Source organism: Herpailurus yagouaroundi, unplaced genomic scaffold (genome assembly GCF_014898765.1).
Source record: "Herpailurus yagouaroundi ecotype Mexico unplaced genomic scaffold, PumYag 189, whole genome shotgun sequence".
NCBI lineage: Eukaryota > Metazoa > Chordata > Mammalia > Carnivora > Felidae > Herpailurus > Herpailurus yagouaroundi.
This window is the reverse complement of record NW_024412420.1, coordinates 11,169,145-11,194,427: the sequence shown is the minus strand read 5'-3', so window position 1 is coordinate 11,194,427 and position 25,283 is coordinate 11,169,145. Positions and strand designations below refer to the sequence as shown.

The window sequence follows — 25,283 nt, the reverse complement described above, 5'->3', positions numbered from 1 at the left end:
CTCTCTCTCTCTCTCTCTCTCTCTCTCTCTTTCTCTCTCTCTCACTCCCTGGAGGTACACACAGACCTATTCTTTCTAAAGGTTGCAAAGAATTGCAACGTACTCTGATGTGTGGTTTCCAGGTGTTTTCTGCAGCAAACCATCCAGCAAATAGGTGTATCTGAACATATGTGCAAGCAAGCCCAGGAGCCTGTACACTGTTTATTTTGATAGACATTACCACCCTGCCCTACAAATATTTTACTCATATACACGCTCCCGGAGTGATTGCTGAATTGCTTGTACCTTTGAGCATCTACCCACTTGATACAAACAGAAAGACATAAACAAACCTTTAAGCAGAAGAGTCAGTGAGACTCAGACAAAAAAAAAAAAAAAGGTCAGAAATACCTTTTATGAATTAAGTGGACAAACTTCAGCCAAAAATATAGCAAACATGGTATGTGGTACTTGTTTGTTTATAAGATTTAAGTGCTATTTCCTTGAGATGCCTGGGTAAGAAGATACTGATAGAAAATAAATTTGGGGTAGGGAACAAAAGGAGAGTAGGTGAGCAACTCACACTACAGAGTCTATGAATCCCAAGGACACCCAGTTCTTAGACCAGGATGTGGATTTAATAACGTGCGGCTAAATTCCTTCACATATAACCTGGCTACTTTCACCCAGAGAGGCTTATGAAAACAGTGAGATCAGTTTAGTTCCTTATCTTTGTCATTGGCAAAGAGTCCCTATGAATTAAATGGGATAGTATTGATTCCACAGGTGATAAAACTGTTAATAAAGCACATAGGAAGCAACTCTTGGTGTATTTTTAAAGTATTCACCCACTTTGAAAATCATCATCTGCAGTTTAATAGAAAGTATTTGCAAAGGACCATGTGGACACCAGGCAACTCTCGAAATGTGTGTGTGTGGGGGGGGGGAGGGTACATAAGTTTCTAAAACAAAATAAATATATACAAAAGTTCTCATTTTACTTTCTTATAATTTGTTATTATAAGCATTACATCTTCAATTATGGTATGCTATCACATCTAGGGGGAAAAACAAAAAATACTTGGGGCACCTGGGTGGCTCAGTCAGTTAAGCGTCCAATTTCGGCTCAGGTCATGATCTCACAGTTCGTGAGTTTGAGCCTCACATTGGGCTCTGTGCTGTCAGTGTGGAGCCCATTTCGGATCCTCTATTTCCTCTTCTCTGCCCCTCCCCTGCTCGCATTCTCTCCCTCTCCTCTCTCTCTCTCAAGAATAAAACCTTAAAAAAAACCCACTGAAATGTGAAAAAAAAAACCCGTTTCTATTCTAGAATCAGGGAAATGTAGTATATCTAATGTAGTATGTTTCGTATTCAGCAGGAGCTCCCTCTACTTTTATAAGAACTCAGGAAATACAATTTAGGAACACCTACTATGAGATAATTCTCAATACATTCTTTCCTCACCCAATAAAACCACCACACCCAACACTGAATCTCTCAAGAAAATTGCCCCCAGTTTCTATACTTTCAGGGGAACACTAACGAGAACCGCACAAAACTTTACCATCCTAAGCATCAATCGGAAGCACTCAAAATCAAGGCCAACCTTACATACACCCCCACACAAAACTAACCAAGGCCAGCACCTCCTACGCTGAGGGCCAGAAGCATCCTTTTCAAAATGAGGGTTTAAAAAAAAAAAAGAGGGTGGCTTTCCCAGCCCTTGCTCTGACTACACTACAAAATGCTCAATGGGGCCCAACTCCAGACACTGGACTCAGAGCAGGTAGCTCCAGGTATCCAACAAGGCATCAACTGGGAAAGGGAAGGGTAGCTGAACTAAATGGAACCACAAGGTCAAATACAAGGGTTATCTGGCAAGGGTCCTGCCTATGATACTATCAAAAAATCCGGCGAGAGGTCCGCAAATTCTACTACTAATAAAGAAGCCCTTACCTGTGGGCCTGTGATTTGGGTAGGCCCTTTAAGACTGCAGCTGTAGAAAAATTAAAGTCTTCCAGGTGTTGGCAAATTCCACCTAATGGAGTTCAATGTCCCATCTACCAGACTGAAGTCCACAGATTAGGAGATAAAAATTTAAGGCTAAGAGCTTTCAAATAAAAACTATAAACCAAACAAAAGCAAATATTCTAATCACATAATTAAAGAGGCAGATCTCATACTGAGACAAAATAATTACATCCTCCACGGCAATCTACTATTTCCAAGACACACAAGAATATGTTTCTTGGATTTGAGACTGGTATTAAGTGGCAATGAATCAAGGACAGAAAAACAAATGACTACTTGAAACTAATCCAAAAATCAAATCCAAAGACATTCAATTTAATACTGAGCTTGCACATACTGTCAAGAACAAACTGAAGCAGTATTTGGTTGAGTTGCTATGTTAAATGGCAAACTACTATGACATAAAAGAAAGCAATGGCTTATGACTGGCTACAGACAGTCTGGTAACCAAAGTACATATTTATTGGTTGCTGCCCATACTTGGCACAAAAGTTTATCCAATCAGATCATGTAATGCAAATAACTTCCAAAAGTAAGCAGTCTGGGTTTTTTTTTTTCATTGTATCAGTTTTTAATGAACACTATACAAGGCACAGTAGTCAAGGCACCGACCAGTGGAGAAAGGGAGGTGTCTTAGGTTGCTATTGGTGAATAAATTACCAAAATCTCATGTCCAATGTCGTTGAGACTTCCACATAATTTATAACTAACCAATCACTTCTCTAAATGTCTCATATGTCTATACACTCTTAACTTTTCACAACTGATGTTAAGTTCGCTAATTCAAAATATCTTTATGCTATAGTTGGCAAATTAAGAGGATACTGTTCTCTTACTTATTCTAGAATGAAATTATGACCTCTATTTCAATTCCTACAATACTTGAAGGAGATGAATAAAACTTTCTTTTCTTTGAAAAGAAAAACACTTTTAATTATTTTTTTTAAATACCACAGATATTTATAGTGAAATCATTCACAATGTATGGGGGCAGGGGAGACTGGAGTCAGTACCGTGCTCACTATCCAGTTTGTAGACTCTTCAGATCCTTTCTTACCTCTCTACCTTCAAGTAGTGATAATCCAGTAAGAGGAGAATGAATAAATTTAAATCCACCCATCTGACTATTTGTGAGCTTGGTTAAGGCACTGGTGATAGAATTTGAGAAACTTGTTAAAATGAGGTTTTGGGATTATAAAAAGTTCTAACCAGATCCTTTTAAAAGGATCCAAACTCTGGATACACTTTTTTTTTGTTCGTACTTTGTAAATTTTGACAAAATTCACATGTAAGCATCACTGCAATAAAAATACAAAACAGGTTTTGTATAAACTGTAAGACAACAACCATAAATAAAAGAGTTATTCAGAGCACTTACTTCAAAAGACAAGATTTCTACCAAGTCAAAAGCAGACAAAACAGGACCTAAAAACTTAAATAAGGATTTACTGAAAACAGAGAAATACTGGCCCTTCTCCACTTTTGCTCTTGCCTTCTAGCCAATCCAGATCACTGTAACTGCCCCCAATTTATTAATTCCCATGGCTTCAGCCACCATGTATATGCGTCTCTCTTCTCTACTGCAAACCAGCTTCCTGCTCCTAGACATCAGATGCCCATCTCATAGGCATCTCAAACTCAGCAAGTCCAAAACAGAAGCCCATCCTCCCCTCCAAAAACCTGATTGTCTTCAGTGATCCTACCATTCACCCAAGTACTCAAACTAGATATAGAGGAGTTAGCCTTAACTCCCCACTCTTTCTCACTACCCCCACCTCCACTCCCCACGCCCTAATTTAGTCAATCACCATGTCTTGTCAATTTTACCTCAGAAATATATTTCAAACTCATCTGTTTCTCTTAATCCCCACAATGAACAGCTGGATTAGTTCAAGACATAATTACCTTAATTAATGCAATGCTTTCTTGTTTCATTCCTGCGAAGTAAGCTTGTGTTTGGCACAACATCTTTGCATAAAGTGTTTCCTCTACCCATTCTGCCTTTACTTCACCTTTGTAACATCTATTCTAATCTCTCCAAGTAGGATTTAAACGCTCCTGTCTCTCAATGTGTAAATCTCTAGCTGCTGTAATTATCTGTCTTTCCCACCAAACTGGAGTCCCAGGAGGGTAGCACTTAACTGTTATATTCACCTTGATAAGCCTGGTGTCAAAGTAGTGCCCAGCAAACAGTAGGTGCTTAATAAACGTTTGAAAAAGGAAGGAGTGAATATATCATGATCCAGATAAAATGGCCCTCCCTCAAGGATTTTTACTTCCCTTTGCTAAGATTCTATGCTTACCAAGTGACCTTTTGCTTAGTACAACATAGTAGTTACCAATTGTACGATCTCAGGTGAGTTACTAAAACAAAAACAAAAACAAAACAAACAAAAAAAAACCCCTCTGTGCCCCAGACTCCTCACCTGTAAAATACAGGTAAGAATACTTCCTTCATAAGGTTATTATGAAGATCAGATGATTTACTTACATGTATAATGCTTGGAGCAGTGCCTGAGACATAATAAGCGTGCAGTAAACATTAGTGATTATTAGTTTTTACTATTAATACCCTGACACTAGAAGGAGAATGGACTGAGCAGTCACATGTTTTTCTAGGTCACAGAAAAGACCGCCCCTCAATGTACATTAATAAAATGGCATTCTGGTTTATGTGTCAGCCCCGTGTGAGATCATTTAGCCACTCCTCCCGGAGATCAATCAACTCTGGTGACACTGATCAGTTTACTTGCAAAACTGCAGAATGCATCCTGAATTCTGAAGGCTGCATCATGTTGAAAGCATCCTGAGAATGCTTGTCAGAAGAGCTATGTGGTCACCTTATGACAGTTTACCTTGAGTCTCTCTAAAAGACGTTTTGGTCCAAGGTAGCACAGCTTAGTGAAAAGAATGTGATGCTAGGTGGGAGACACTTAAAGTATGCCACGAATCAGTTGTGAACCTCACTGTACGCTTTATTTTTAAGTTTTTGTTTAATTCCAGTTAGTTCATATACAGTCATACTAGGTTCAGGTATACAATACAGTGATTCAACACTTCCATACATCAATCACCCTGTGATGATTGTGCACTTTACTTTTTTTTTTTTTTAAGTAGGCTCCATGCCCTGTGCAGAACCCAACACGGGGCTTGAACTCATGACCCTGAGATCAAGAACTGAGCTGAGATCAAGAGTCGGATGTTTGACTGACTGAGCCACCCAGGCACCCCAATGATTGTGTACTTTAAACAGAAAGTCTCTGAGTTTAAAAAGTCCTAGTCAGTTCTCAATTATCCACACAAAAGGAGATAAAAAGTGGTATAAGAAATTCAAAACAGAGAGTAAAAAAGAAATCCTTAACATTTTACTTTGGAATGCATTATGTAATTTTTCCTATAGATTCATATTCAAAATTGTATCTGGTCTAAACTAATAATAAAATGTATTTACATAGCATAGCCATACATTTAAGTCATCATGGGAGTGAATTCAAAATAAAAGGAGGAAGCCAGCATGAAATAAATCCCTACGGATAATTTACAGGAAGATAATTTAAAACTGACTATTACAATAATTCCTCTCAACCTCACAGCATCCTCTTGAAGCTCAATCTTAGCCATAAAATTCTTTCAAATGAAAATCTCTACGAGTCATTTAGAAATAAAAAGTGAGAACAACTGAATTTCCAAAGGTGAATCATTCTAGACCTGGGAAGCCAGGAGACAATCATCCAATCAAAGACTTTTGCTCTCACAGATGTGGGGGTGCATTATTGTGCCTAAGGAGCTAGAAGGTATCAGCCACACAGCAGGCCAATTTATTTCATAAAATCAAGGTATTCTTGAAAGGTTATATAGCAATCTCAGCACCAGAAAGTACTTCAGCGAGCACCTTGTCTAAAAACTCTGATTTTATAGGGGCGCCTGGGTGGCTCAGTTGGTTGAGCGTCCAACTTTGGCTCAGGTCATGACCTCACAGTCTGTGAGTTCGAGCCCTGCATCGGGCTCTGTGCTGATGGCTCAGAGCCTGGAGCCTGCTTCCGATTCTGTGTCTCCCTCTCTCTCTGCCCCTTCCCTGCTCATGTTCTATCTCTCTCTGTCTCAAAAATAAATAAAAACATTAAGAAAAAAAATTAAAAAAAAAAAAAAAACCTCTGATTTTATAGAAGAAACTGAGATCCATGAAAGTTGCCACTCTTCTGTGAAACTACATAATAAATATTTAAGTACTGGGAAGTTTGTTTATGATATAATTGACATGTAACATTGTATTAACTTTAGGTGTACAACCTAATGATTTAATGTATGTGTAATACTGCAAAATGATCACCACAATAAGGTTAGTTAACATCCATCATCACACACAGTTACAAAAACATTTTTTTATTATAAGAACTTTTAAGATCTATAGAAAGTTCATTATTTAAATAATTCACTTACATAAATAAATAACCTTCTCCTATGCTTCTTGTAAGAAAGAGAGTTTAGGGGTGCCTGGATGGCTCAGTCAACTTCGGCTCAGGTCACGGTCTCATAGTTTGTGAGTTTCAGCCCCGTGCCAGGCTCTGTGCTTACAGCTCAGAGCCTGGAGCCTACTTCAGATTCTGTGGCTTGCTCTCTCTCTGCCCCTTCCCTGCACGCACTCTGTCTCTCTCTCATACACAAAAATAGACATTAAAAAATTAAAATAAAAAAAAAAGAGACTTTAATGCATTCAAGTTGGGCCATATCTGTGTATCTGCTTTATCTGACAGTTCCATACTGAGTAATTTCAGATGTGCTGAGAATAAAATTGGTCCTCTGGGATATAACTTAATTCCCATACAAGCCCCTCCACGACACCACAACACGAACGCTTCTCTCCAATTAGTCTATCAGTTAGACTGCAAGCCCATGTGTCAGCTCATACACACAATCGTGTGCCTTCCTCATATCTGGTCATACTCTTCTGAAAGCCAGGAATGTTCTTCTACCTCCTATTTAAATATTACCCTTCTGGATCCAGGTCAAGTTCTGCCTTGCCTTTAAGCATTTCCTGATCACCTCAGCTCCTTCTAAATTCCTATCATACTTATTGTCACTTTCTTGGCAGTTAAGGGGGGTTACTTAGAACCTGATAATTAATGTGGGATGCCAAGTATTTTAATTCTTCTACATGTATGTCCTTCCCTACCCCCAAATTCTCTTTAGGTAGGTCTAGCGAGACCTAAGAATAGGTAGTTACAACACAAAACAAAACAGCTTATCAGATGGAAAGGGGGAAATGGCTGACAGAATAATAAAATAGATTAAAAAAAAATTTTTTTTAATGTTTATTTATTATTGAGAGACAGAGACACAGAGTGTGAGCAGGGGAGGGGGAGAGAGAGAGCAAGTCACAGAATCCGAAGCAGGCTCCAGGCTCTGAGCTGTCAGCACAAAGCCCGACGCGGGGCTGGAACTCACAAACTGTGAGATCATGACCTGAGTCAAAGTCGGTCGCCTAACCAACTGAGCCACCCAGGCGCCCCAATAAAATAGATTTTTAAATGTCCTCTAATATGTCTAAATATCTTTCCAACTAAAAATATCTAAAGACTAACTAGGAAAAAAGTGGAAGCTTGCATACCCTTTAGCACAGCAATTCTGCTTCCACTTCCAGAATCCATCCTAACGAATCAATCTGATCAGTGTATAAGTATTTATGTATAAGGACGCTCATCATAGCACAATTTATAAGCAAAAGCTAGAGAAAAAGGAAGTTCATTAGGGAATTGGCCAAATATGGTGCATTCATATAACAAAACTCTGTCTAGAAGAATTCTGTGGAGTTTTAAAAGATCACTTTTGGGGCTCTGGGTGGCTCAGTTAAGCATCCAACTCTAGACTTTGGCTCAGGTCATGATCTCACAGTCACGAGACTGCGCTCTGTGTCAGGCTCTGTGCTGAGCGTGGAGCCAGCTTAAGATTCTTTCTCTCCCTCTCTCTCTGCTCCTCCTCCCAGCCTTTTTCATTCTCTCAAAACAAAAAAAACAAAAACAAATTTTTTAAGATTTTTAGCGACATGAAATTTTTAAAATTTTCTTTCTATTTTTTATATTTTTCCCATTATTTTATAATCAGAAAAGGCAAAGCTTTTTATTCTAAATAAAAATACACTACAGGTTTTGAAATTACACACGCCTTTTTAAGGATTTGTGTGCGTGGTGCATTACTCACAGTTACTGCGATCACCACCACTTAAGGAGCGACACACCAGCTCATGAAGAGAAGCGGTCTCTAACAATGCATCCAAGTCGACACGCAATTAACTTCCCTGCTGTTTTCATGTTGTTTCTTCAAGCCAAAAGTTTCTGAAACAATTTACCAATAGCTTCCACTGGAGGAAGTTTCTCACCTATGCAGAGGGCATTTCTGTAAGCGGTGACGGGACGGTATGAGTCGAGTCAGCATCAGGTCAAGTTTATATTCCAAAGGTCAACCATCACCACCACCACCACACCATCATCAGACCACCGAGGTGGAGGGAAGCTACCACTGGCTGAGCCTCAACCCAATTTGATTTGAGTGCGGGGGTACACTAAGACCAACACGAGACTCGGGGTCTTTGTGTTGACAGAATTTCAACTTCAATGGCTCCCACAGCCGTTCTACTTCAAATGCTCATCCACACTCTCACACCGAGGCAAGGATCTCCTGGAATATTCTCTGCTCCCCAGATACCAACTTCTGAAGTTTTTTCTCTGAACTCTTCTTCCCTCTACCAAGTGGAAAAGAAGAATCAAGATGAGAAAATGCAAAAGCCCTGAAGGAGGACTTAGCTGGATATACCGGAAAAATACAAAGCAAGCCAGTGCAGCTTGATCACGGTAAACAAAGGAAAGTACTATACAAGAAACAGGCAGGAACCGTATCACAGAGGACCTAACAGGTTATGATAAAGACTCTGGGTGTTTATTTTCATAAAGTTTGCCGCTCCCACGGTGAATCAATTTCATATAAATGAGACCTAGATGTATCTTTCAAACCTCACCTGCTCTTCGAAAACCCAGTGCAATAGATTCAACTGCCTGCCTGCTAGGCAGCCTCTCCTAAATGTCAATACATGCAAAGCCAAACACGATCTTTTTTTCCAAAGCAGCTCCTCCTGACTATTTTATATCTGCTAACAGACCGATCATTCATCCAGGCTTGATATCTCAAAGCTGTCTTGCATTCCTGGCCTACTGTCCACCCCCACTCCTCACAGGCTCCCAGGGCCTCAAATCTCCAACTTTCTCTTCTCTTCCCTTCACCACAATCCTAGTTCACACGAGCACCAATCCCTGTTCAGATTGCTGGAACAGGCTAACCAGTTTCCACACCTCCAGTTCTTTCCATCAAACCTATCCTATGTGATGTCATTTAGATACTTTTAAGACCATCATAAGCAGATGATTTACAAATTTATTACCTCAAGTTCTGACTTCACTTCAAGCCCCACTCGTCTATCTGCCTACTTAACATATTTATACTTAGCCTCAATCGCATCTCAAATTTAACATGTCTAAAATTGAATTCCTGATTTCTGATCTTCCCTCCGAATCCCACACCTACCCCTCCCATTCTTATCTCCCACTCCCATCCCAGTTAAGTGGCACCTCTACACATCCAACTGCTTGAGCCAGAAAGCTGGGAGTCATTCTTGACACTCTTCTTCCTCAACCCCCACATTCAATCTATAATTAAATGGATTCTTTAACATACTTCTCAAATCCATCTACTTTTCTCCAGTGCCTCTGCCACCGAGTCCCGCCTGCAAAGATTCTTATTTAAGTGGTGCATGCTGCAGCCCGGGCACCAGGATTCTTACAAGCTCCTCAGGTAGTTCCAACATGCAGCTATGGGTGAGAACCACTGCTCTGTAGGTTCTGGGCTCCCACTAACCTCTGACTCCGTGTCTACCACTTTCTCCCTTGCTCACTTAACTCCAGCCACAATGGCCTTGCTGGTTTCTTGGAACATGCCAGGCACGTCATTCCTCAAGGCTTCTGCTTTTGCTATGCCCTCCGTCTGGAGCTCTGCTTCACTCCTTCACCTTCTACAGATACGTGCTCAAATATTACCTTTGTAGTGCTTTAGTGAGACATTCCATGGCCATTCCACCTAAAACTGTAACCCCCGTGCCCACCCCAGTATGCCGTATCTCCTTCTTGGGCTTCATTTCCCTCCTTGGGACGTACTGCCTTCTAACATATCATATATTTCATCTTATTTACTGCTTGAATAGGCACTTTGTGAGAGCCGGGACTTTTGTCTGTTTTGTTCCTTATATATCTGTATATCCCCAGTTCCTACAACAGCGTTTGGCAGAGGGGAGAGGGACTCGGTTAATAGTTCACTTCCTCAGCAAGGCCTTCCCAGATTCCTAACCTGAAGTACCCCACTATTTCTCAATAGTAATTTATTCCTTTCCTTCATTAACATTTACAGTAATTTGTAATTACATTTGTGTTTATTTGTTGAAGCTCCTTTCCTAGATGGGAAATTCCACGAGAATAGGGATTTTCTGTCTGGTTCACAGTGACATACACTGTTTTTCATGCTTAAGTGGCACAGAGGAACAATTTCAAAAAGTCAATGAATGAATTAATAAATGAATGAGGTTGAACACATTTTCTTAAAGTACACTCTGATTGTGTTACTATTCAATCAAAAACTTTCAAAGTCTCTCCATGGCTTACCACATTAACACCTAACTGCCCCGACTTAGTAGAAGACCTTCTTTGTTCTGGGCCAATTTCTTTCCTACCTTATCTCCTATTATCTCAGGCCTCTTTTTCTGCTTCAGCTACACTGCACCGTTCATTATTGCCAGTACACACCCTATAACAACAAACACTGCATTTCCTCACCTCCGCACTTTTGCCCACGACCTTCCTTCTGCCCGAATTCCCTTCCCATCTCTGCCAATCAAAATTCCAGCCTTCAAAATACCGACCCTTCAACACCCAGCTCAAAGGTAACCTTCACAAAGACAGTCCTGACTCCCACCCCAACTTCCCCAAATGCATGACCCCTTCCTCTTCTAAACACCAAAATAGGTATACTGGTTCAATTCCTCACTCATTTCAGAACATACCCCTTTCCCACGTTTTATAAAAGCTTTTGTTTAGAGTCATTCAATAGATAGTTGTGGAAATGAAGTCATTTAACACCACTGTCCCCTTCTCTATCAAAAAACATATTTATTTTTTTTTTATTTTAAAAAAAAAATTTTTTTTTTCAACGTTTTTATTTATTTTTGGGACAGAGAGAGACAGAGCACGAACGGGGGAGGGGCAGAGAGAGAGGGAGACACAGAATCAGAAACAGGCTCCAGGCTCTGAGCCATCAGCCCAGAGCCCGACGCGGGGCTCGAACTCACGGACCGCGAGATCGTGACCTGGCTGAAGTCGGACGCTCGACCGACTGCGCCACCCAGGCGCCCCTATCAAAAAACATATTTAAATGGGGGTGGGGGGGAGGCGGGGGAGGGAGGTTTTCTTTAGCAAGATCTTTAATAACCAAAAGATATGAAGCTGGAATGGCAGATTCCCAGCCTTAACCTCCCCTTCTACGCCTTTTCTGAAAAGGCAAGATCTTCCCAAGTGCAATCTTTGGCTCTGAGATTTTGTAATGTATTCAACTGCTTGAAAAAAAATGTTAAGCTGCATGTGCTACTATAAGGACATAAATTCCATAAGCTACATTAAAACGGGTTACCCTCAGATTATCACATACTTGAAAGAATATCTGCCTGAAAATCTGAGTACCTTAAACTCTGCTATTTGAAAATCGTAATTACTAGGGAAACATTTCTGTTCAGTAAGAAATCTGAAACTTTTTATGATCTTTTAAAGTACCCTATTCATTTCTGCACCATATTAAATGATAAGTAACAGCGGTAGCAATGCAGTAAAATTCTACCATGAAACACTTGTACTTTGAGCAACAGGCCTTCGTTTCCCTATGCACACGCTCTCATAAGGCTGTGGTTCCCAAAATGGAGTCCATGGATCCCTGGAGGTCCCTTTCAAGAAGTCCAGGAAATTGAAACAATTTTCATAATACTTAAGAAATTGTTTGCCTTTTTCACTGCACTGACATTTGCACTGGTGGTACAAAATCAACAATGGGCAAAACTACTGGTGCTTTAGCATAAATCAAGGTTAACGGCGGCATCAAACTGTACTAGAGTCACGTGTCTTTCCCCATCACGGACTGCTGGGTTTTTTTTAAGTCAATTTCACTTAAGAATGCTCTTGATGAAGCAACAAATTTTCTCCATGAAGTTCCGAGCTTTTACTCAAAAGTTAGAATTTTGGAAATCTTGTAGCTGCAGGACAGATTCCCAATACTTACAGACTTTTCTAATGAGATGGGTGGTGATACTAAGCAATGTGGTTTGTTTTTTTTTTTTAATACCGCATTATGAAATGTGTCATCTAGAAAACCCGCTTAACTCAGTGAATCAGTATTTCCCAAACAACCAATGCATATTATCAAATCATGAATGGGTAAAAAACCCATTCAAAGGGCAAGACAGACCAGTGGGTTTTAGTATAACAGTAACATCAATGATTTCAGATTCCACACTACAACTTAACTGATAAGAAACTACCAATTGTCGAGTTTTGGTGTAGTATCAGAGAAGAATATACACAACCGTCTGCAAATACTCCTCCCTTTTCCAACTACTTATCCCCTGTGATTATATTTTCTTCAAATACTTCAATGAAAACTATCAATCATGGGGTGCCTGGGTGGCTCAGTTGGTTAAGCGTCCGACTTCGGCTCAGCTCATGATCTCATGGTTCATGACTTTAAGCCCTACATGAGGCTCTCTGCTCTCAGCACACAGCCTAATTCAGATCCTCTGTCTCCCTCCTTCTCTGCCCCTCCCACATGTGTGCTCGTTCTCTCTCTCTCTCTCAAAAATAAACATTAAAAAAAAATATCACATCAGATTGAAAATACACAAGTAGATATGAAAATCTATCTTCTGTTAAGGCAGTATTTAAGAGATTTGCAAAAGTGTAAAAAAAACCACTCTTCTAATTTTTTGAAGTCATTTTTCATAAAAATATATTATTTATGCTAACGTGAAATAGATTTTTTTTAAGCAACTTTTAAAAAAGTTTTTAATTTTCAGTTTGGTAAATATCAATAGATATAAACCACATAAACAAAAGCTCTTGGGGTCCTCAGAAATTCTTTAAAGTATAGAACCTTGCAACTAAAAAGTTAGGCAAACACTGCCCTAAGAGAATCTGTCTCTGATTCCGGCCACCTCCAAAACTGCTGTTTGTACCAAATCTTCCCTCCCCGATCCTCAACCAGAGTCGAACCTGGGGCAGGCATCTGGCCCAAGGAAACTCATGCCTTAGACTGACCAAATCAGACATCATTCAGGAATCTGAATTAAGCCTCACGGATGCTGAGGTCTACTTACGGCAGAACACTAGAGTCCATTCATTCTTATTGCTGAAGTCCTTGGAACAGTTTTGGTTCCAGCCCCTTCTGAGGTCTTGTGGTTCAGCTTTTCCTTGGATTCTACGACAACTATTTTCTTTGGTTAAGTCTTTCACTTGTTATTTTAAATAGGTTTCTTTTCCTTATGCTCAAGAAAGCCTTAACACCACAGAACTTCAGTACTGTTACCAAGAGTGTTTTATTTGGTGTTCTTATCTGAGACACCAAATTATAACAAGGTTCCCTCCATTTGAAAATCATGTGCTTTTACAAAAATGAAAATCACTCCAACAAAACAAAAATTTGAATGGAAATGATAGGCTCATTCAGAACAAGAGACAGCTTAATGGTCACCTGCTAGATTAAGGATGGCTTGGGTTTTTTTTTTGTTTTTTGTTTTCTCTTTTTTTCTTTTTGGAGAAGGCTATTATATATTATGTCAATGTATTTTAGACAGCAAATGGCTTCATTAAAATATACCAACCTGACAGGGTTTTTCAAGGAGGCTGATGAACAGAAAAAGAACAAGACGGGGAGACTAAATATGAACAATAAATCTTGTAGTGCAAGATATGCAAACAGACCGATGTAACAGAATAAGGAATGCAGACACAAACCATCATATTATTAGAAGCACGGAAGTGGCATTACAAAGTAGTAAGGAGCAGACGTGACTATTCAATAAATGATGCTAAGGTACTGGGTTATCCCCACGGGAAAAAATCCCTCCTGCAGGGTTATCCATATGGAAAAAAAAAAAAAAAATTAGATCCCTACTTCACACCGAACATCAAAATAAATTCTGGGTGGATTAGAAACCTAAATGTGAAACTTTAAAACTTTTAGAAGAAAATACAGATCTAAGTGTTATCTCAGTAGAGGGGAGGATGCCTCCTTTAAGACACAAAAAACACACATGCTAAAGGAAAAACATAATAAATCTGACTCTGCTAAAATTTAAAACTTAGTTTCGATAAAGGATAAAATTAAGTTAAAAAAATTTAAACATACCCTTAGGACGGCTACGATCAAAAACACCCCAGAAGATAATAAGAGTTGGTGAGGATGTAGAGACACGGGAACCCTCTGTGCCCTGTTGGTAAGAATGCAAAATGGTGCAGCCCCTATATTAAGCAGTATGGCAGTTCCTCCAAGAAATTAAAAATAGAATTACCATACGATTCAGCAGCTCCATTTCTGGGTATATACCCAGAAGGACTGAAAGCAGAATCTCAGAGACATCCGGACACCCGTGTTCACCGCAGCACGATTCACAGTGGCCAAAAGGTGGAAGGAACGCAAGTGAACGCTGACAGATAAATGAACGAACAAAATGTGGCATATGGGTACGACGGAGGATTATTCAGCCCTAAAAAGGAAGGAAATTCTCACACGTGCCACTACGTGGACGAACCTTGGAGCACACTATGCTAAGGGAAATAAGCCGATGCAAGAGGACAAATACTACGTGGTTCTACTCATATGAAGTATCTAAAGTAGTCAAAAATGACAGAAGCAGAAAGTAGAACCTGTCTCTAAATACCAAAAATTATGTAAATCTCAAATTAAGATGAATGATTACATATACTTTTTTTCAGGCAGACAGACAGGTGCAACAGACAAGAGGGACTAGAGGCTTTCAGAGAACTGCAAGCCCTTCTTTAATTTAGCTGGTGCCACAGCAGGAAGATCTGTGCCAAGGTCAGAAAGAGAGAGTCAAGGGACGCCTGGGTGGTTCAGTTGGTGAGGCATCCAACTCTTGATTTTGGCTCAAGTCATGATTTCGTAGTCTGTGAGATCGAGCCCCATGTCGGGCTCTGAGCTGACAGCTCAAAGCCTGCTTGGGATTCTCCCTCGCTCGTCTCTCTCTGCCCCTCCGCTGCATGCACATGTGCATTCTCTCTCTCAAAATAAATAAACAAACATATAAAGAAAAAGGAAAGACAGCAACAGTCAGGAATAAAGGTCTTCCCGGGCAAGTAAGGGTTACTGTCTGATCATTTAACTCCCACTCTGAGGTCTGTCTGCATCAGGCTCTCCCAAAGCAGCATGACCAGCTCTGCCACACAGAGCAGCCGGGCAACTCTTGCCAATTCTATTAAAACATGACTACAGCTGTAAGAATGAAGGCCCAAGCGTTTCCTGAAGAGATTATACTTTAGAATCCTTTTTCCTATGATGGAAGCTTGTCAAAAACAAAAGTAAAAGAAGCCACTGGATCTTAGCAGCAAACGTGTCAGTGTAGCCTTTCAGAGTGATTCACCGTGCCCGAAAACAAACACAAGGAACAGGTGCGCTTCCCTGAATACACGACCAGAATTTAATATGGGGCCAGTATTGTTACGAAACCAGGTTGAGAATAACCTTATTAAGTCTGGAAGTAAATACGACAAGATGGTTTTAAAAAAAAAAAAAAAAAAGGGAAAGGATTTCAGATAAATATCAGAATACTGTTATTGCCAGCCTTTGAGTGACTTGAAATCAGTAAGATGACTCAAAATACTGCCACATGGTAAGAGTCTAATAAAGCATTTTCTGCTAAGGCAGGAATTAGTCCAGCCCCGAAAACCAGCTTTAGAATGCAGCTCTACTGTATCTCTTGTTTGTATTAATCTCCATTAGGGTGATGGATTTTAAGAAAACACTGTGGATGTACCAACATTTCTCCTGAGTCTACACTACATGACAGAAATCCACAGGATTCAGTGCTGTTGCAGACCTTGAGTTAAAACAGCTAGATATCAGGGTTCATGGCCTAACTGAAAAATTTCCCTAATTAAGGACAATTTGTCTCATTCCTTTTTTTTATGATGAAAATCTAGTGATAATGAAAAAAAATATGCTATCACAGCATAATCTTACATAACGCTCCAACTGTGCAGAGGAACGTATAAATGAGGAAAAGGGAGGAAAGACAAACACATACTTGTGTACATCTACACAAAGATGCTTTTATGGGACACTCAAAACCCCACATCTCCAAGAAAGCTCGCAAGTACAATTTCGGTCTCTAAATTCCATTCTGTGTACCTTTCATCTCGGGGGGAAAAAGCGAGGTTGCTCATCGGAGAAGAAATCCCCAGTCTCTGCTACGGCTAACCTTATGCTGGGGAGGTGGGGAGAAGAAACGCGGTCTTCAGAGGTACTACCTGTTTTTCACAAAGTGCATTCAAGACAAAGGTCTAAGAGCCAGAATCCAGCAATGTCAGTGGCACAGAAGTGATTCAAACACTAGGTGCACTGTATTAAAATAAAGGCATCTGCAGTTTTTAGATTGTGGCTTCAGAAGCTCTATAGGGAGATGAACAACATAATAGAAGGGAAGAAAATGTGAGATGCATATATCCTATATATGGGTGTGTATATACACACACATATGTGTATCACATAAACACGTGCGCGCACACGCACGCACACAGAAGATGAGGGCTCCACAACTGGGACAGGGAAAACACAAAGTGAGGCAGGAACTTCTTGGACTAGAGGGCAAGGAGGCACTCATACACCAAGCTTAAAAGGTTCCCACAGGGCGAATATGGAACATTTTGAGCTCCAAGAAATGCCTGTAATTGTCAGTAACATGTAGAAATAAATTAAAGTCCATGCATGTATAATGATACTAGAGTAAAGAAAGCTAGAAAAAGAAACAAATCACTTGCCACCACTAGAGGTGATTATTATACCACCTTGTTACTCAGAAAATTGTTAACGGGAAAATAAGAATTTACCTAACTTTTGGTAGAAACTAGAATTATTTCTAACTGCTGAGGGAAAGATTGAAGGCTAATCAATGTAAAAGGAAAAGAATGAGAAAATCAGCATTTTGCAGCAACCAAAGAAATAACTGGTCCAAACAAGGATCGTTATCATTAAGTGAAAGACTGCCGCAGAAGTGGAACAGTATGGCTCCAAAATATCACTCTACAGATGACTAACTACAAAGGGGAAAAAATGTCTACACCGGAGATCTGGTATTTATCATCTTAAAGAAATCATAAAATAAACTCAGCATCATTAATAATGCAATATTATGACATTATGTTTCTCTTATCATGACCTAATATGAGGTACAGAGCAACACCTACGAAGAATTCTTACCCAATGTGTTTAATATGCATCTAACCACGTCTTAGACTTCAATGCCAGTTTGTAGGAAATACATGATAAAGGCGCAAATTAAATGAAACTGTGAGGAAACAATCACAGGAAACGGCCTGGTCTCTTCACAAAGGCAGTTTCTTGTAGCTTGTAAACAAACTACTGGAGATGTAAAAAGACTGGGGCGCCTGGGTGGTGCAGTCGGTTAGGCGTCCGACTTCAGCCAGGTCACGATCTCGCGGTCCGTGAGTTCGAGCCCCGCGTCGGGCTCTGGGCTGATGGCTCAGAGCCTGGAGCCTGTTTCCGATTCTGTGTCTCCCTCTCTCTCTGCCCCTCCCCCGTTCATTCTCTGTCCCAAAAATAAATAAACGTTGAAAAAAAAAATTAAAAAAAAAAAAAAGACTAAAGATACATGTTTGCAGAAAAAAAACACCAACAGCTAAAAAGTGTCATCTTCAAGACAACCAGGAAAATCTAAACGTTAACTGGGTATTAGATGGTTTTAGGAAATTACCGTTAATTGCCTTATCTGTGACAATATATCTTAAGAACAATTAGGTAAACGATCTCCTTAAGAAAATGCATCTGAAGCATTTAAAGTACAAAAGTATTAGGATGTCATGATATCTGCAAAATAAAAATTTATATATTATATATATAAAGGCACATGCACACACATACATAAAGCCAATACAGCAAAATGAACTGTGGAATCTAGGGTATAATAAGTATAAAGGTGATCATTGTACTATTCTTTGACTTTTTCTGTACGTGTAAATTTTTTTACATAAACGGCTGCAAAAGGAGGGGAGGGAGAGGGCTCAAAATGCGCTTCCTCCAGGAAGGCCTCCCAAAGGAATTCTCCTCTAATCGCTCTTTCACAAAGTCCTCTCAACATGGAACACAGTGTATTACTGTTCCCATTCTAACTGTTCCCTTACTATTCCACATACTTAGTAGATTTGATTTTCCAAGACTATGAGCTCCTTCAGGCACAGACATTTTTAAATTCGCTTCTATTTCCTCACAGCTCACAGTGAAGTATCTGCAATCAGCAGACTTTTAAAAAGTACCAGTACCCGGGGCGGCAGGGCAGCTCAGTCGGTTGAGCGTCCGACTCTGGGTTTCAGCTCACATCATGATCTCACGGTTTGGGAGTTTGAGCCCCGCGTCGGGCTCTGCGCTGACAGCGAGAAGCCTGCTTGGGATTCTCTCTCCCTCCTTCTCTGCCCCTTCCCCTCCCGCTTTCAAAAATAAATAAACCAACAGTTAAAAACAAAGTGTTAGTACCGGTATTTTGTGAAGGCACTTGGTAAAGTACCTTTAACTAACTGGGTTAGCTTTTCAATTCCTCAACACAACGGCAGTTCGCCTCTACAAACAATTTTGAGTCAAAGCTATCAAAAGATCATGGAACATCACTTATGGGCTTGCAGGATTTTGCAAAAAGAAACCAGCACCTAAGAATGAAAGGAAGCAGAGGTTGTACATGTCCTCCAAGCGGTGTCATGGACATGCCGTGTTATCCAGGCACATGACTTTATTCTCATGACATGACTCTTCAGTCGAACAGTATCTTCCCCGGCCACTCCCATCTGCAAAAACGGCCACGGTTATGTATCCACAACTCCTGGGTGTAATAAGGCTTAACAAGCTACATGATGAACTTGAAATCGTAGCTAAAAGACTGCACAAAGGAAAAAAAAAAATGTTGATAACAGTGCTGGTGAGGAAAGAGGCAGACTCACTGCTGGCAGGAATATAAATTCGTACAACCTCTATGGTGAGTCATTCAGCAGTATCTAACAACACTAAAAATGCATATATCCCCTGATCCAGCACTTCTGCTAGGAATTCACCCAAAAGATACCCATGTACACAAAAAGCACATACAAAGAATTAACTGTAGCCCTGGAAACAGCCTAAGTATCCAACAATAAGAGCTGACTGAATGATGGTACATCTATACAAGGGAGTATCTGTCATCTTTCAAAACGGAAGAGGTACTCTATTGCTCTATGGAATGATGGCCAAGATATACAAAGTAAAAAAAGCAAAATGCAGAATAATGGCTACAGTGTCTTACCATTTGTGTAAAACAGTAAATAAAATCAGGAACTTCGAACAGTACATAGTTGTGTATGCTTTTGAAAGCCATGACTATCTCTGGAAGGGTAAACAAGACACAGGTAACAACAGTTTCCTTGGGGGGGGTGGGGGTGAGTTTAACTAGACAGATGAAAAGAGGGCAGGAGAAGGAAGATTCTTCACCCTCTATGCACCTTTTGAGTTTTGTTTCATGTGTACGTTACCCATTTTACATAGCATTTGGAAACACGGCTCTGCACCAATGCAAATTAATTAATGATGCTCCTCTTAATCCTAAGAGCAATCATGCCTTCATTCCACAAAAACGTTAAGCAGGGCTTCAGTAAATTCAACCAGATGAAATGTTTCCAGATAAAAACAAAGCATCAGAGAGGACAGACGCCTCCTGAGAGATGGATACCTACCAACTACCCCCATAGTTTTGTTTCAAGGTTTTTACCAAAACCTGATGCAAGTTGGGACACGGACGACATCAAACATCTCCCAGTACACTAACCTCTATGAAGAGCTCTGACGGAAGTCACCAAAGTGCCAATGCAAACAACCACCCTCACCCTAAGTGTGGAGCGATCACAAGAACTTATACCCCTCATTCTTCACACAAGAAATAGAAGATGAGTCTCCAGCTCTTTCCTGGAAACAGGATGAGTTATGCCCCCCAAATTCCTGTGCTTCCTCTGTGTCGTCCCTTGGGTCCCACTGTAACGATGGCAACAGAAAACAGCACAAAAGACAACTGAACCATGCAAAGGCCAGAGTTAAAAGGAGAAGTGAAAAAAATATATACACACTGAGGCCCCAAAACATAAGGTCCTGCAGTTAAGAATGGCAGCTGAAAAAAGCCTTGACGGAATACCAAAGAAAGAAAACAAAGGAACGAAAATAGAAAATAAGGCTTACTAACATAGCCCATCCATCCCGTTATCCAGATAGGAAACAGGGTTGGCAAAGGTAACTGAGAAAACACAAAAAAGCTGCCCCCTCCCAACAAGTCAGCTATTCATTTCAATGCTACTCAGCAAACCTTCTATTTTTTAGAGTTTACCATTTCCTCGCCCTGTTCTGAGGGCAAAGGTGAGCAGCAGCAAAGTAGCCAAGAGTGGCAACACGGCAGCAAATGAAGGGCCGTGAAGAATCTGCCCACCGAAAACCTAGGTCCTAGATCACTGAAATATTCCTGAGTTCCTTGTTTTATGTTGCTCTTTGTTTTTGCAAATGTGCAAGAACTATCACTCCCACTGCTTAAAGTTAAAACCTCCGCTGGGTAAGTTATCGTCCACTAGTAGGTTCCGATCACTTTTGTTTTCATGTGATGTTCACAGAGCATCAATAATGTACAGCTAAAACGAAAGCGCTAAGGAAGATCCTTTTTTTTTTTTTTAAAGGAAGATCTTATAGCAAAAAAAAAAAAAAAAGAGGCAAATAGGTCACACGAACTGGGAGGGCTAGAGATGAGAGAACCCTGATGTCTTGATTTACAGTTATTGCTCTAACCCTTACATTGTGTTCTCTTTATCTCTATCTTTATCTAGTTCTATGCAGATAATTAAGAATTTTGCTAAAAGGCAGTCACCCTTACTTTCTTTTCTGTGACCCTTAGTCCTCCTAAGAAAGGCTACCAAAATCCCCCGCCAGAATAACTGAATGGGTTGAGGCACCTACTGGTAAGTTCAGGGGATGTTTGTATTACAGGTACAACATGACGATGGCGGGGGGGAGGGGGGAAGCAATGCTGGAACTAGAAGTTGCAGTGACAGTTTCCAAAGAAAGGTCAGCGTGGGGCACGGTTGGCTCTGGAAGGCATTTGTAGCCTGTGAGTCCCTAGGGCAACACCAGATGCGAATGGTGCTTTGTCAGTAAGTCCCTCGAGTCATTTACACTCTCCCTTCCGGATAGGAGCAACAGGCTCACTATCGGGCAGCCCACTGCCTGGGAAAGAGGCGGGCGCATGGTCAAGGGGCTCTTTATCCCGCAGGTCCCTGCAACACTGCGATGCGCATGCGCCCCGGGGGCAGCCAGCAAGCACCCCTAGCTCGTTCACACTCGCGCATGCGCAGTCACCCATCTCGCCGCAGGCGACAGCTCACTATTTGGCAAGGGGGATGGGGCTGGGAAAATGGGGGGGGGGGGGGCGGAAGGCAGGGGGCGCGTTTGTGTCTCCTGAATGCTTGGGATTGGGAGAAGGAACGGCTGATTAGGCTCTGGCATTCCCAGGCCACGTAACCCAGGATGTGGGATATGGGACAGAGAAGAGTATATGTGTGGCGGGGGGGGGGGTAGTGGGGGGTCAGTCACCTCTTAAGGGAGGCGCCCCCCCCACTCCGACAGGACAACCCTCTCCCTTGACTCTCCTCCCCCCACTCACCTGAGAGCGGCGGCGACAGCTGCTGGTCCCCGTCCCCCTGCGCTCGCTTCATACTGTCCGCAACATCCGGGACCTGCGGGACCGCCGATACACAAATACACACACACTCGGAGCGCGCACACTCACACACACACACACACACCGACACACACCGGCCGGGGCGTCATGGCGTCAGCACGTCGACGCAGCGAGCGCGTACCCGCCGGGCCCCACCCCGCGCGGCCTCCGCCCCTCTTCTCCCCTCCCTGCGTTCTCCTGCCCCTCCTCCCTCTTCCTCAAGACTCCGCCTACCTCCCCTCTTGCGCATGCGTCCCGACGTCTCCCCAGGGCCGGGGGGGGGGGGCGGGGAGGGGGAGGGGGGAATCTGAGGAGAAGGAGGGGCCTGACAAGAAAGAGGCGGGAACTCGGAGGGGGTGACGTGCCCGGCTCGGCGGGCTGCGCGGAGGTGCGAGGACCAAATAGAGGCCGATCAGGGTGGGCAGCGTAACAAGGGAGGCACTTAACAGTAGCGACGTGTATTTGCAACCAGTTTATGGATCAGCAACAAGCGTAACTTGCGTTCCCTCACTTTTTCCAACTAACTTTGTGTCAGTAAAATCGCCTTTGGACTTTATGACAATGCTGAAGACTTTTAAGTAGCTTTTTAAATTTTGGCCTTTGGAAACGATCAAGAGGGACCGTGCTTTTGGGGCAAGGCGGGCATATTAGGTGGCTTAACTGAAAGGAAGCAGATTCAATGACAGTTTGTTGTCTTGGACACCTGGGTCCCCAGTCGGCCCCACATCCTAGCTCCCAAGGGCCATCAACGACTCTTGAGTTGACTAAAAGAAAAAAAACCTTGGGGCGCCTGGGTGGCTCAGTCGATTGAGCATCCGGTTTCGGCTCAGGTCATGATCTCACGGTCTGTGGGTTCGAACCCCGCGCGGAGCCTGGAGCCTGCTTCCAATCCTGCGTCTCCCTCTCTCTCTGCCCCTCCCCCACTCTCACTCTGTCTCTCAAAAATAAAGAAATATAAAAAGAAAAAAAGAAAAAAAGCCTCAGCCTCTTGGCCCTGGGAGAAAAAAAGTCCTCTCCACGTTAGAGTGGTAAGGTCCATGACGGAATATTTGTTATTGCTACAATTCTTTCCTTTAGCTTAAACTTTCAAAAATTGTTCTTCCTGAATCCAGCCAGGTAACCCGGAGCGGGGATTGTCTCTTTTCCACACTGAGATAGTATCATCTCACACACACACACACACACACACACACACACACACACACACACACACACTCAAATGCCAGAGGCATTGAACCCAAAAGAGCAACCAGATGAACCTGCAGGTCGTGGGGTGATAAGGCGTGGGCCCTGCCTTGGGAACAGCTTCCGGAAGCTTTGCTGCCGTGGGACTGTCTCCAGGAGACTGTGCTCGCTTGTTTCCTGCCACATGTGCCCCGGTGCCAGGTGGCTGGTGTGTCCATTCATTAGGGAAGGCTGGGAGCCAGTGAGCAGAGCTTTGGGGGGGGGGGGCGGGGGGGGAAAGAAACCCCTGACAGTTGCCAGGCCGCTTTCCACTTTCAAGTACACAAGCACGCCCCACAGTCCCCCAGCTTCAACCGTCCTAGGAATCACCCACAAAGCACTCCTAGCTCCCAGAGCTTGCTCCTACTGTATTTCAGACATGATCAAGAGACGGAGGTCCTCAATTCCGCAGGGCTGTGAGCCACTGGGCCTCCCTTGCTTGAAACAGAAAGAGCTTGTGTCACCTATTAGGCTGAGTTCACTCATCACCACCCTCAACAAACATTCATTCCTTCGGCTGAAGCCAGCAAGGTTTTTTGGTGCTGGTGAAAACTCAAGAGTGCCCCGCAGGTAACTCGGTAACCGGGCTCAAGTAACTGACTCCAGGGTGTCCCTGAGGCTGTTCCCTTCCTGTTCTCTTTAGGATTCACAGGCGGGCAAAGGAAGAACGAAAATGGGTACTCCTCGGAGGGGGAGGCATAGAAGGGGGAAGGGGTGCAGAAAAAGGAAACTGGAGGCACCGACAGCCTCCTTTAGCTCCCTTACAGCTGGGGCTAATCAATGTCATATAGTCAGTTTCTGCCTGGGACCTGGGAGGGGACCCCGCGGGGCTAGTGTGTCTGTGCTAGCAGCTTGTCCAGGCTGGCCCTGAGCCTCCCGAGATCTGGAAGGACATGAGTCCTATCCCCATCTGTAGCCTGGTGCAACGAGGCTCCCATTCTGCTGTGGGGACCACACCGCCCACCTGAGATGTGATCCACCAGCTTCGGTACAAAGGGCTTTGATTTGGTGTGGATCTGATTAAATGACTGTAGATGTCCTTGGAAACACCGTGTGGAAGAATTTTAAACAGCTTCTCCTTTTTAATATGCACTTCCTCTTCGGTTTTAATTATTTTGTTCCTACATTTTCCCTTTCAATTTACTAAAATCTAGAAATGTAATTAGAGCAGAGGCTGGGCTCAGAGAAAGCTGCCAGGATTTCTACAGCATGATTAAATATACTAGGCATCCCTTTAGTGTGGGACTGAAAAATAGGATTCTCATTATTATCTTTCCCTTATCCAAGAAAGAATCAGCACCACGTACAGATACAGATTTATTGAAAACGAAGCACTAATTAAAAACTCACCCAGCCCCTTGACGAGGTGTGGGGGGATGGGGGGGGAAAGTGCGGTTATTTAATTATTTCCTCCATTTACTGTTTTGTTGTTATAACTGCTGACAAGCAAGAAGCACCCCCCCCCAACTCCTCTATCTTCAAAATAAAATTCTTTTCTTCTCTTGAGGGACTTAATGAGGGCTTTATCTATGCAACAACCATCAAGCTTACAATGGCACCGATTCAATTCGCTGCTCCTTGTGAGGGTAGGAAACATGCCGAACTCAGTTTTCTTAATTCCAAAACACAAATGACAAGAGTATTCATTGGCCATCAGGAGCCAGGTCTGGGCAAGGGTTCTGCCTCAGAAGACTGCAAGACATCTGGTATTTATTCTGCCAATGAAGATTTTCAGCTCCATTTTACAGTCCAGTAAGCAAAGGCATGATTTCCCTTGAAGCTGTAAGGGAGGTGGGGGTAGGCAGGGCTGAACAGAAGAGGAGGACAAACTCGCATCTTACAGTGTTGGGAGCGCTGTGGCAAGAGGAAGTCCTTCTCTCCTCTGGATACAGTGATTCGGTTGGCCAGTCAACGGACCCCAGGCCGGTGGCCTGCCATGGCGGAGCCC

General features: G+C 42.3%; 1 protein-coding gene across 2 annotated transcripts in view; it reads right to left on the bottom strand.

Moving 5' to 3' along the window:
- Positions 1-22,241, bottom strand: part of SPOP (speckle type BTB/POZ protein) — a 68,310-nt gene extending 46,069 nt beyond the window's left edge. For both annotated transcript variants that reach the window (XM_040497223.1, XM_040497225.1), the window contains exon 1: positions 22,055-22,241. The gene's annotated coding sequence lies outside the window, so the exon portion shown is untranslated. The remainder of the gene's footprint in view (positions 1-22,054) is intronic.
- Positions 22,242-25,283: the final 3,042 nt, after the last annotated feature.